This window comes from Bos javanicus, chromosome 8, assembly GCF_032452875.1.
Source record: "Bos javanicus breed banteng chromosome 8, ARS-OSU_banteng_1.0, whole genome shotgun sequence".
NCBI classification, from domain to species: Eukaryota; Metazoa; Chordata; class Mammalia; order Artiodactyla; family Bovidae; genus Bos; species Bos javanicus.
This window is the reverse complement of record NC_083875.1, coordinates 61,210,059-61,223,893: the sequence shown is the minus strand read 5'-3', so window position 1 is coordinate 61,223,893 and position 13,835 is coordinate 61,210,059. Positions and strand designations below refer to the sequence as shown.

The 13,835-nt window shown below is 42.0% G+C and overlaps 2 long non-coding RNA genes across 2 annotated transcripts in view; one reads left to right on the top strand and one right to left on the bottom strand.

The window, feature by feature from the left end:
- LOC133252766 (uncharacterized) overlaps window positions 1–8,058 on the bottom strand; it is a 22,303-nt gene extending 14,245 nt beyond the window's left edge. The window contains exon 1 of the long non-coding RNA XR_009738075.1: window positions 7,830–8,058. This is a non-coding gene — a long non-coding RNA (uncharacterized LOC133252766). The remainder of the gene's footprint in view (window positions 1–7,829) is intronic.
- Window positions 4,115–13,835, top strand: LOC133252765 (uncharacterized). The gene is made up of 3 exons (XR_009738074.1): window positions 4,115–4,388; window positions 9,384–9,485; window positions 13,404–13,835. It is a non-coding gene; the product is annotated as an uncharacterized LOC133252765 (long non-coding RNA).

Here is a 13,835-nt window from a genome sequence, read left to right as displayed (position 1 = left end):
CTCTGCTTTTGAATATGCTATCTAGGTTGGTCATAACTTTCCTTCCAAGGAGTAAACGTCTTTTAATTTCATGGCTGCAGTCACCATCTATAGTGATTTTGGAGCCCAGAAAAATAAAGTCTGACACTGTTTACACTGTTTCCCCATCTATTTCCCATGAAATGATGGGAACTTTAAAAATAGTGGAAAATAAAGCGAGTATTTGGTGGGAGCCTGTAAACCTGTGCTCCAGCTGTACACTGCCACTGATTTGCTGTGTGACTGTGGGCAATCCTCCCACCTCTCCAGACTACAGCTTCCAGATATAAAAAATAAGATGGTTGAATTGGAAGAGCTATAAAATCCTCTTTTAGTCACTATGATCCTTTTTTGAGTAGTTCTAGTCATTTTGGATATCATTCTGTGGCTTTTAATCCCAAAGGAAAGTCTTGCTATTATTGTAATCCATTCAGATACAAATGAGTACTTATTAATAGATACTGAGGAAAAGAATTTTCTTTGTCCTTTGCTCTGGAGGTAAGATCAGGTAAATCTTCCAAGATAGGGTTCATGTTGGGCAAGAGGGCAGCTCCAGGCAAAACTGTGGATTTGACATTATTGTTCAGAATCAGATACTATCACTATGGTTGTGAACTTTTCCCCCTCTTGACTAGAGTAAACTCTTTGAAGGCAAGGGTTGGAATCCTCACAGTACGTTAATGTGGCAGGATCTCAGTAAATGTTTGAATATGGGAACAAAAGGGAAAGGAGAGAGGGGAGAAATTTGAGGGAAAGCAAGGAGATGGGGATGAAGGGCTTACCCTTTTATTTCTCAGAATAAGAGAAATACCCTTACTCAGAATATTCTGAGAAAAAGTAGTCTCAGAATACCCTTTTATTTCTCAGATTTATTTCTCTAAATCATTTTGGTTCAATAGGGAAGTGACACCTACATGGGAAGGGAATTTTTTCACTATTCCTGTTTCCTGTCTTAATTTTCAATGATGCATTGTTTCATACAGTGGAAATATCATGTAGGATGTTTTTCTAATACTTCACCATGCTGCTGCTGCTGCTAAGTCACTTCAGTTGTGTCTGACTCTGTGCGACCCCATAGACAGCAGCCCACCAGGCTCCCCCATCCCTGGGATTCTCCAGGCAAGAACACTGGAGTGGGTTGCCATTTCCTTCTCCAATGCATGAAAGTGAAAAGTAAAAGTGAAGTCTCTCAGCCATGTCCGACTTTTAGCGACCCCCTGGACTGCAGCCTTCCAGGCTCCTCCATCCATGGGATTTTCCAGGCAAGAGTACTGGAGTGGGATGCCATTGCCTTCTCCCAATACTTCACCATAGTTAAGGCTATTTTGAGATTTACCTTATGTATCTTTCTTTTCCCCAATATATCTTTGACCTATTATTTATGGGTTGCCATTTCCTTCTCCAGTGCGTGAAAGTGAAGCCGCTCAGTCGTGTCTGACTCCTAGCGACCCCATGGACTGCAGTCTACCAGGCTCCTCTGTCAATGGAATTTTCCAGGCGAGAGTACTGGAGTGGGGTTCCATTGCCTTCTCTGCTATTATTCATAAATGCACCCTATTTAAATGATTTAAATGCAATGCTAATGCTTATATATTTCCACTAATTCTTTCATCTATTACAGAAATATTTTTGAACCCCTACTATGTGTCAGAAACCATGCTAGATATTGTTGAAAATATGATGATGAATAAGAAATGGTTCACAACTTTAAAGGTTTCATAGGCTATTTTGGGAGACAGGTAAATTAGAACAGACCCTTGACACTTGTGATTTACTATTCTTTGTTTCAGCTATTCAATTCACAAACAGCCTCAAAGATCCATGACATGAATTTAATAGTATTGAGAATAATTATTCTGATATTATGGGCTGTTGAAAGGATTATCTGAGATAATGCATTTTTAAACACCTAGGATGAATTTAAATCAAGAGCACTGTAAAAATATTGTATAAGAGGGACTCAGTTGGCTAGCCAAGCCAAACAGAGGGTAAGTAACTGGGATGAGTTGCAAGGAGGAGGGAATCTGGGCAGAATATCCCATTCTCCAAGTTTGGGTGAGAGATAACATTGCTAATAACCAATAAAAATATGGTAGACCATGAAAAAAATATTAACCAATCATAGGAACTGTAAAACATAAGTCATGGTCCAACTTCCTGTGTGGCACTATCTTTAAAAACCACAAAGTATTTATCAGGGTTGAAAAGAAGAAGCATGAACACATGGTGTAAATATAGTGAAGATCATTCCTCCTGCCATCTCCACCTAGGTGAAGTTCTGCTTCCCTGTCTGCATAAATATAGTTCTTCATATCAATACTTGCACAACTTTGCATCACTTAGAACACATATTTATAACTCTTCTTAACTATCAATATTTGTAAACTCTGATAACATTATTTGAAATTGTCAAAAGGAAAAAAAAATTTTCTGTGTTTGCTCTCTGGCTTTCTTTCATTAGCAATGTTCTGAGCAACCTCTGTTCTCTGTCCATTTCTTTCTTTCTCTTTTTGCCCTGTTTCATTTCTTGCTGTGGCTTCTTTCTTGCTTCATCAGAATTGTTTAGTGAGTTGGTCAGATAGAATTAGTGTCTCAGAGACTGGAAAAAACAACCGTGTCCTAGTGTGCTCGAAGGTTCAGGACCTTGGACAGCAACACAAATGCCCTCCCCATTTAAACATTCTCCTCATACTCTGCCTTATACAGTTAATAACGAGCAGGAATCATAAAGGTGTGTGTCAGGGGCCTGCTATAAGACTCAGTTAGGTAAGTGTTATCCTAGCAGAATAAACAAAGTGCTGCAGGAGAACCAAAGAGGGAGAGATTTAACCTTCTTAAAGAATCTGGAAAAGTTTCATATAGAAAGGTGACACCATATTGGGACCTCAGAGAATAAAAGTCATAATATACAGCTGTTTGAACTAAAAGGGATCTCAGTTATCCTTTTATACAATTTTGGTTTTTAAAAAAGTTTTTCTTAGTGTATCAGTAGAACTGGCTGCATACAACAGAAAACCTAAATAAATAACTTAAAAACAAGGTAGAAGTTTGTAAGAGAAGTAGAGAGACAGTCTATACAGAGCTGATATGGAGACTTCACAGTCATTAGAAACCCAAGATCTTTATGTCTTTCTCTTCAACTGTCCTTACTGGATTCAATTCTGAAGGGGAACTCAGGACCCAATATGGCTGTTCAAACTTTAGCCATTTTCTAGGCAGAAAAAAAAGAAGAGGGTGATGATGTTATTGCCCTGTTATCTAATTGAGCCTCTTTTAAGGTGATATCCTAGAAGTTCACCTGCAACTTCCATTCACATCTCACTGGTCATCCCTAGCTACAAGAGAGATTGGACAATGTAATATTTTGGGTGGACATATTAAAGTCCATAACAAAATTAGAATTTTGTCAGTAAGGGAGAAGAGGAGAGGAAATATTAGATAGGCAATCTTCAGTCTCTGACACATTTAGTAAACTCGATAAGGGACCTTGGGGGTCATGTTCCCTGTATCCCAGAGCCTAGCACAGTAAATGAAAATGTGCATGAATAAATTTCACTTGGGGAAAATTGTGAGGCCTCTAATTCTTCACAGAAGGTTCTCCTCACTGCACTCTATTTCTCAGAATTTCCACTCACTCGTCCTGGTTCCTCTCTGAGTCATCCTGAGCAGGTTGACCTTTCCTTTCATGGCAAGCATTTAGATATCTGGAGACACTTCTCATGTCCTGTCCTCTTCCCCTATATCTTTACTTTGCCAGGACCATTTCTCATAAGACATGACTCCTGGATTCTCCCTTTTAATTTTTTTTAAATATAATTTTTAGCAATTCTTTACCTTTTTTGTTTTGTTTGAATTTTTATTTGTTTGTTTTTGGCTGCTCTAGGTCTTCCTTGCGTGTGGTATGTGGTTTCTTTGTTGCAGCATGAGGGATCTTTAGTTGTGGCTTAATCAGGGATTGAATCTGGGTCCCTGCATTGGGAGCTCAGAGTCTCAACAAATGGGCCACTATGCAAGTCCCTCAGTTTGGTTTTATGGCAGTTTTGTCCCAGCCTGAAGCCAGGAATGAATGAATCCATTACAACAATGGCCAGAACTTAATTTCAGGTACTGTCTGGGCTCCAAACAGACTGACATGAGGCCTTATAAATTATGCTATTAAATTTCCTTGCAATTAAAACTCTTACAAAATAGATGGGGGAAAAAGAGAGACACATGAAAAGTAAAACACCATCCCAAAAGCTGTTACTTGATATTCATAAGCTATTATCTCCCTGTGTTTTCTACAAATAGTGCCTGGCATGGTGGAGGTTTGCCTTTTGGTTCCAGACCCAGATGCTGCTTTCCTGTTTCCCTGGGAGTTGGTCATCCAGGTCATGTACCCCTATTTCTCCTCTCTTCAAAGCCTTGGGTCTCTCTGATCAAAATACTATTCACACACTGTATCATGGGGCTTGCATTTTCTACCCTGCAGAATCAGTGGGAGCTTTTCTAGAAGATACAGCCTCAAGGCCTCAAATTTGCCTGATCTCCCATTAAACATCCCACCCAGCTTTGAGTCCAGCTTACCATTCTGCTTCATAATTCCTGGGTTAACTTTGCTTCACATATTTTATGAATATATACACTCACTCATGTAACCACCACAGACCAAGACATAGAATATTTATTGCTCCCTAGAAGTTTCCTCTGTGGGCTTCCCTGGTGGCTCAGCAGTAAAGAATCCACCTGCAATGCAGGAGACATAGGAGATGAGGGTTTGACCCTTGGGTGGGGAATATCCCCTGGAAGAGGAAATGGAAACCCATTCCAGGATTCTTGCTGGGAAATCCCACAGACAGAGGAGACTAGCAGGCTACAGTCCATAGGGACACAAAGAATTGGACACAGCTGAGCATGAGCACAAATAGGCTCCTTTGTACTTTCTTCTAATCAATACCCACTCCTCAACAATTGGCACTATTCTGGGTAGTTTTGCCAGCTTTTGAACTTCAGATCAGTGGAATTAGCCTGTAGGTGCTTTTCTGCTTCACCATTATGTCAGAGAGATTCATCTGTGTCGTGTGTGTAACTGTTCTGCTCTTTTCCATTGCTGTGTCCACTGTGGCAAGTGATTCAAAGATTTCAATTTGAATCTAAGGCTTCTCTGGTGGCTCAGTAGTAAAGAATCCACCTGTCAATTCGGGAGACATGGGTTTGATCCCTGATCTGGGAAGATCCCACATGCTGCAGAGCAACTAAGCCTGTGTGCCACAACTGCTGAGCCTGTGCTCTAGAGCCCAGGAGCCACAACTAGTGAGCCCACGTGCCACAATTACTAAAGTCTGCTTGCCCTAGAGCCCATGCTGTGCAACAAGAGAAGCCACCACAATGAGAAGCCCACACTAGAGAGTAGCCCCCACTCACCACAACGAGAAAAAAGCCCACACAGCAACAAAGATCCAGCACAGCCAAAAATAAATAAATAAATAATTTTTTCTGAGTCTAGAATGTGGTCAAGATTGAGAACCATGGCTCTAGAGTCAGAAAAAAAACAAGACTGGACTCCTATCTCCATGACCTGGTTTTGTTCCTGAAATGTCCCATCATCAGATGCTCTTTGGGCTCGACTGGAAATTTAGCTTCACTCAGTTACACTCACTTGGCATCAGATTAATTTACAATGGGCCTGGATAAGAAACAGCATGCTGATAAGGCAGCACCTGGTACTTCTCTTCCTCAGGAGTTGCTGTAGTTGTCCAGTAATCCAGCTCCCCAGGCCAAAGGAGATAAAAATCACATCAGTGTATGTTGTGACAACTTTAGCTTAGAAATGCCCTTGCCCCTGGACTTCCCTGGTAATCCAGTGGTTAAGAGTCTGCCTGCCATTGCAGGGCTCTGGGAAGATTCCACATTCTGCAGGCAACTAAGCCTATGCATCACAACTACTGCACCTGTGCTCTGGAGCCCAAGAGATGTATGACTCAACTACTGATGCCCACATGCCCCAGAGCCCGTGCTCTGCAACAAGAGGAGCCACTGCAATGAGAAACACACACACAAGTAAAGAGTAGCCCCTGCTCGCTGCAACTAGAGAAAGCCTAGGCGCAGCAAAAAGACCCAGTGCAGCCAAAAATAATAAATAAATAGATAATCTATTTTTTTTAAAAAAGAAATACCCTGTCCCAAATAGGAATCAATATCTTGTGTCCCACAGGCATAACCTTCAGGTTCTCTGTAGGAGATGAACCTAGTTACAGGAGTCACTGTGCTTAGGGAGGCCCAAAGCCTTGGCTTCGCATCAGGTACTTATATATGCTGGCCCAGATGCATTTTACCAACCAGGGGTTATTTTTACCATAATCAATGCTGCCTAATACTATAGCTGACATATCACCTTTATTACATTTCCAGGGGGATAGAGCTATAAAGTTAGCCCAAATTGGTCCTAAGAGAAGGAGAAAGTAAATTCTCTATTCATACCCACCTTTAGCTAACATATTAACCCTTATAGAAAACCCAACAAGCTCATATTAGGTCTGAAAATGCCCTCTTTCCTTGAGTTTAAAACAGTATCTGGCACATAAAGGTGCTTAATAGATGTTTGTCAATGAGCAAATTAATGATAAATAACAACAAACTGCCTGACTAAATAATAAAACTACTTGACTTCTGTGTTATATTGGGCAAGTCTTAATTCCCGTTAAACCCCTGCTACCTCATTTGTAAAATGAGAATAATTTTACATAGAGAGGAACTGTAGAGAGTTCTCATCTCTATAAGATTGTCGTAAGGATTAAATCGATGAGGTATATAAAAGATATTACAAACAGCTTCATCTAAACTTTATTATTATTGATGGCAAGAGGAAGCTTAGGGAGAGAAAGGGATTTGCACCACGTCACCAATGGTGGCGGAACCGCTTAGGTTTCCTGACTCCCAGCCCAGTGCCTGTCTGTAGTACCACAAGACTCCTTATCCAGTTTATGTGTAAAAAATCATAAATCTCAAACCAATTAGGATTTTTGTCCAGGAGAAAAAACATTTGTGAAAGTCCACTTTGCAGACTTATCACCCATCCTTTACAGAACACAGTCCGTTAAGGGTACTTCGCCTAGTGTTAAGGGTGAAATCAAAATTTTTCTCAAGGGCATGAGAAGTGAAAATTATGTTCTTAGCCTGCTGCTTATGTTCCTAGCTTCTTGTTTTTAGCAGACAAACAGCAAACAGAACCTCTAAGCATTCATTCTTGAAAGTTCTGGTTCCTTTTTCCTTTCCAACAGCCACTGCAGGGAGGGGAATGTGAAAAGCAATATGATCAGAATGTAATGAAGGAACAAATCTCACTAGGAGTCAAATACCATTGTTTAAAAAAAAAAAAAAAAACGGTACCATGGCAGAAGCCCAAAAATCAGAGGCTTCCCCCAGTGTTCTTTGAATCCGTTTTTTTTAAGCTGTTAAAAACAGCCTTAAAATAAACCTGCCATCTTGTGAGGACAGGAAGAAGGTTGCCGGTCTTTCCACCACCATCTGCAGGGCTAGCTCAGCTTTAGGCTTCCTTGAGCCACACTCCCCCGCCTCCAGCCTGTTCGTTACAACACATCAGGGTGAGGTTGGTTATAGTCTTTTTCCCTAACTTAGCAGAATTTAGTTACAGTTAAAATTTGAGGTGAACCAAGAAGAGACCATAGAAATTGTAACCCATTTCACAATGCATTTTTTTCTTATAATTTCACTTTCTCTAATACAGTTGACCCGGGAACAACACAGGAGTTAGGAGTGCCCACCCACCACAGTTGAAAATCCCTCTATAATTTATAGTCAGTGCTCCTTACCTGGGGTTCCTTCATACCAGGGGCTCCTTCATACTCCCAATTACTTCATATCTGTGGTTCCACAACTGATTCAACTAACCACTCATTCAACAAACAGTGAATCTGATTCAACTAATCATGCATTCAACAAACAGTGGATTCTACAGTATTTGAGAAAAAATATGCTGTTAGATCTGTGCAGCTCAAACCTGTGTTGTTCAAATGTCAACTGTAAGTTCTAATGCTGTGCTTGATCTATTTTTATTTATCAGTCTGAGTTTGGATCAGGTTAGTCTGAGTAGGTTCAGGGCTCAGGCTACATCTGACATTAGATGTTGGTCTGCTACTGGGGTCATGGCTCAGACTGTGATTGGTATCAGGATTCACCATGTAGTTGTGATTAGGGCTCAGTCTGTGCTGGGCTATGTGTATAGTCAGTGATTAGGGAAGAGACCTGTCTGTGATCAACTTTAGGGCTCAGTCTGTACCAGAATTAGGTCTCAGCCTTTAGCAGAGATCAGATTTGTTTGTGGTAACCACTGTGATTCAACCCATAGCAGGGGTTATAGCAGGAGAGGGCTCTCTCCAGGAAAGAAGGCCTGGACGCATTGATCAGAAGTCAGAAAAGTCCACTGAGGGGTGGTTAGACCAGGTGACTGAGCAGAAAGGGAACCAGAGAACTGAGGCTGGGAGGGTGAGGCGAGATCAAGATAGAGTCAGTGACCCCCTTCAAAATAGCTTATATTTAAAGAACTGATGATATCAAGTGTTGGGGAGGATGTGGAACACCTAAAACATTCTCATATTACTGGTAGGAGTATAAACTGTACAACAACACCAAACAGCTGTTTGTCAGTATATATAAAGTTAGGTGTGTGTATATCCTGTGGTTCAGACTTTCATTCCTGGAATGAACAAACAGCTGCTACCCACCATGTGGACAGGTCTCACAAAACAGTGTTAAGCAAAAGAAGCTAGACACCAAAGAGTAGAAATTTTATGAGTCCATTTGTGTGAAGTTCAAAAACAGACAAAATTAATCTATGGTGGCTAGGAGCCAGAATAGGGGTTACATTTAGGGGGTGGTATGAGCAGGAGGCGCCTTCTAGAAAGGTGGTATGGTGTTTATTTTGAACTGGGATGGTACACAGTTGAACGTATTTAAAAATTCACTGAGACGAACATTTAATACGTGCACATTTTATCCCATGTGAGTTATTTCTCATCGGGAAAAAAAGAAACAATATAGAAGTGTGATTGGTTAAAGACTACTTGGGGAGTTAACTTCACAGTCCTGACTCTTCTGCATGATAATTGTGATGTTACTGCCATGGTTTCTGGAGCCTGGGGTTGGGCCTTAGGGGTTTGAGGAATGACAGGGTGCAGCCCTTAAAGCAACCAGTTCAGTTTAGTCGCTTAGTCGTGTCCGAGTCTTTGCGACCCATGGACTGTAGCACACCAGGCTTCCCTGTCCATCACCAACTCCTGGAGACTGCTCAAACTCATGTCCATTGAGTCGGTGATGTCATCCAACCATCTCATCCTCTGTTGTCCCCTTCTCCTCCTGGTATATAGACAGTCACAGACTTGGTATCAGGAGCCCTGAGTTTGGATCTTAACACTCTGCTCAGTATCTAACCCAGGAGGAAGCACTGGTGTGTGGTAATTGGTCCTGAGGTGAGTTACAAATTATTCATTGGTAATTATAAATCACTGAAGCTTTTAGTAATTTTCTCTTAATTCATTTGAATTCATAATACATGCATTTGGTTAAAAAACAAATTAAATTTTATAGAAGAGTATACAGTAAAAAGTCCATTTTCCTCTCATCCCGGAGTCCAAACACTGGTCCCTCATTCCTCCTCTTGAGAGACAACTACTGTCATCAGTTTTTTAAATACCCTTCCAGAGATAGCCTATGCATATTCATGAATGATTTCCTTGAAGAAAATTAGAGCAGTTTCAAGGTATCCGTGTAATAATGTTGCTTTGCATACTGAATATTTTCAAAATGAAATTATGTTTTCATTATAAAAATAATACAAAATTATTTAAAAATTATATAAAGTAAAAGTGAATGCTCCCTCCATCCACTCTGCCCATATTTTACTCCTCAATTACAGAATTAACCACCGTGAACTCTCTCCTATATGGACTCACTGATAACTTGATACATGTGTAAACATACATAGACTATTACAGTAAGTACCATATTTGCAATCTGATTTTTTCATCAATAATGTATCAAAGATATAGTTCCACATGAATTGCATATAGTTCTTATTACCCTTCTTTTAAGGCTGTGTAACAATAGGCAAGAAAGGGATAAAGATATGGCAAGAATTACAGTGGAAAGTGTGCACCTGAAAGCAGCATCTCTCAAAATGTCCCAGAAGAAAAAAAGTTAAAAGCAGTTGATTTATTCCATCTTGGTCTCAGTTTCTCATCTGCAAAATGGAGACAACAACAAAAGCCCTGATTGTCTCACAAGATTGTCACAAAGATTACACAGGAGGAGAATGAATGCAGAGTACTTTGAGAACTGAAAAGTGCTGTGTAGACATGGGAGACTGTTATTCCTAGAAGAGAGAAGGAATGGTAGTTGCAGGGTCTAAAGTCTACAACCAGCACTACTAAAAACTGTTTTCCTGCCTTTCTTCACCAAATGAACTGTCCATTTTTGCATAATTGTGAACATTTATTGAGTTCTTACTTTGCCAGGCATTCTTCTAAGATATGATTACAAATATATGTAAATATCTATATTGGGCTTCGCAGGTGGCTCACTGGGTAAAGAATCCACCTACAATGCAAGAGACACAGAAGACTCAGATTTGATCCCTGGGCCGGGAAATCCCTTGTAGCAGGGCACGGCAACCCACTCCAGTACTCTTGCCTGGAAAATCCCATGGACAGAGCATCTTAGCGGGCTACAGTCCATAGGGTCGAATAGAGTTAGACATGAATGAAGCAACTCAGCATGCACGCACGCATGATATATGTTATGAAATAGATACTCTTATTATCTTCATTTGACTATCAGACAATCAAGGCTGGCATGGTTGGCAAATGGCACTCTTATTTCTGAATTGTGCTGAGTGAAAGTCACTCAGTCATGTCCGACTCTCTGTAACCCCATGTACTGCATAGTGAAAGTGAAAGTGAAGTCGCTCAGTTGTGTCCGACCCTTTGCGACCCCATGGACTATAGCCCACCAGGCTCCTCCGTCCATGGGATTCTCCAGGCAAGAATACTGGAGTGGGTTGCCATTTCCTTCTCCAGGGGATCTTCCCGACCCAGGGATCGAACTTAGGTCTCCTGCATTGCAGGCAGACGCTTTAACCTCTGAGCCACCAGGGAAGCCCATGGAATTCTTCAGGCCAGAATACTGGAGTGGGTAGCTTAGCCTTACCCTTCTCCAGGGGATCTTCCCAACCCAGGGATCGAACCCCAATCTCCTGCATTGCAGGCTGAGCCACCAGGGAAGAAGACCAAAAGTGCACATGTCAAACTCTGTGCTATTCACTTTCGAGGCTTACCCATGCTTCAACTACGTAATTAGGTTGAGACTTAGACAGGGAATATGACTATGCACTGAAGAAAGAAGGGGCTCATTCCACTGGTACTAAAAAAAAAAGGAACTAAGGACTCAAAATCTCGAGTCTCATAGGTAGTCACACAGGTGCTTACACTGCTACTTGCTCTGAAACCCTTCGTGATTCCTCTCTGCCAAATAAAAGCCAAGTTCCTCAGCCTGATGTTCCACCTCTTCCTTAGCTCAGTCAAATAACCTTTCTAGGCCTTTGTTTTATAAGACAGGAACTTCTAAGCCCATCATTTATACCTGTCTGGGGAAGTCATGAGAGGTTAAATTGTGTCCCCTAAGAAAATGTATGTAATCGTAACCCCCCAAACCTCAGAATGTGACTTTGTTTGGGAATAGCATTGTTGCAGATGTAATTCGTTGCGATGAAGTCATAGAGAAGTAGAGTGGACTCCTAGCTCAATATAACTGATGTCCCTGTGAGAAGATGGCCACATGAAGAGACAGTCAGGGAGAATGCCATATGACCACAAAGGCAGACATTGGAGTTATTGAGCTGCAAGCCAAGGAATGCCAAAGACTGCCAGGAAAGGTGGCGCTAGATGTAAAGAACCTGCCTGCCAATGCAGGAGACACAAGAGATTCAGGTTCGATACCTAGGTTGGGAAAATCCCCTGGAGGAAGGCATGGCAACCCACTCCAGTACTCTTGCCTGGAGAATCCCATGGTCAGAGGAGCCTGGCAGGTTACAGTCCGTAGGGTTGAAAAGAATCAGACAAAACTGAAGCAACTTAGCATGCACTCATACATCAGGAACTAGGAAAATACAAGAAAGGGTGCCCTTACAGGTTTTGCAGGGAGAGTGGTCCATCTAATACCTTGATTTGGGACTTCTAGCCTCCAGAACAGTGAGACAATACTTTTCTGTTTGTAATACATTTTACCACAGCTCCAGTAAACTATTGCAAGCCTCAGCCATTTTACCCCCTGATACTGCATCAGGCCAAGATGTGTCAGGCCTTCTTTTTTCCTGTCGCATTCCTGTTCTCTCAGTCAGCCATAGCATCATCGGCGGTTTGCTTGTATAATACAATCACACCCATGACATTCCCCATCTCTTCTGGTAGCAGCACACCAATGGTCTGTTTACTTCCCAACACACTCTGTGCAGGGCCAGTTGGGTCCCCTGCCCCCTGCTTCTTTCTGGCTCAGGGCCAGCCCAGCCCCTCTGGGGAGACAGGAGATTGAAGCCCCCTCCTGCGTTGCCTAGGCAACAGTGCCTTCTGAGTGCCCTGGAGCCAGGCAGCTGTGGCTGCAGGGAAGGGAGGGACCAAGGGAAGGGGGAAGGGAGAGAGGAGGACTACTGGAAAGACCCAAGGAGAGTCCCTAAAAGTGGCTCTAGTATAAATCCAGAAGGTAAAATTAAAACTGCCTCACCAGCATTATAAAGCAACAGGCAAGACCTGAGCTGGAGAGGAAAGACTTTACTCAGAGCATTCTATAAGGAGCTCAGTTCTGTGGGTCTTTCAATCCAAACTCCGTTCAAACCTATGCTTGAGACCTTTTGACAGCATAAGAGATCAAAAGATAACAAAATTCAGGCAAATGGGGATTGGCATTTTGCACACCAAGGGCAAGTCTTCTGTAAATTGCCTTAAGATGAACAGTAAATGAAGAGAAAGATGAACGCAATTTTTAGTTCACCATAAGTAATGACTGCTGTATTCAGGAGAACAGGCAAGGTGTTGGTTAGTTGGGAGGGAATACAGGGAGGAACAAGAAGCTATACTTGCCCTCAAGCAACACATCGTCCTTCCTTCAATCATTCCTGCAGGGATGGATTTCTATAGTTGCATGCTGGAACGTCTGAAGGCAATTTTTCTTATTCCACGGGGTTAGGTCGGGTTTCTAGAGAACCTAAGCAATCACCTTAATACATTGTCCTGGCCACAAATTGGTTCAGGGGTGGGCACATACCCAATCTTAGCCAGTGACGAGTAGTGAGTGTTGGTGGGATTGCTGAGAGAAACACGTTTTCTCTTCTGTACTAGGAGCCACCATTACCATCTTGCCCCCACATGGAATCTTGCATGAAGCCAACTGGTGGCTCTCGACAGAGGATGTGATGGTTGGACGGCATCAGCAACTCGAAGGACATGAGTTTGAGCAAGCTCCAGAAGTTGGTGATGGACAGGGAAGCCTGGTGTGCTGCAGTCCATGGTGTCGCAAATAGTCAGACATGACTGTGGGACTGAACTGACTGAACTGAACATGGCGGCAAGCACAGCTGAGAGATGGAGAAATACTGGGAGCTGGTGACACCATCTGAGCCCCCAGCTCAAGCCAATAAATTCTACATGTTTCTTAAAAGTGGTGTCTGTTACTTCCAATTCAAAAAGTTCAATAAAAGATAAATTAGGAACCCTTTTAACTGATTGACCAGACTAACCAATGTTTCTCATTCCCTACATAAAATACACTGA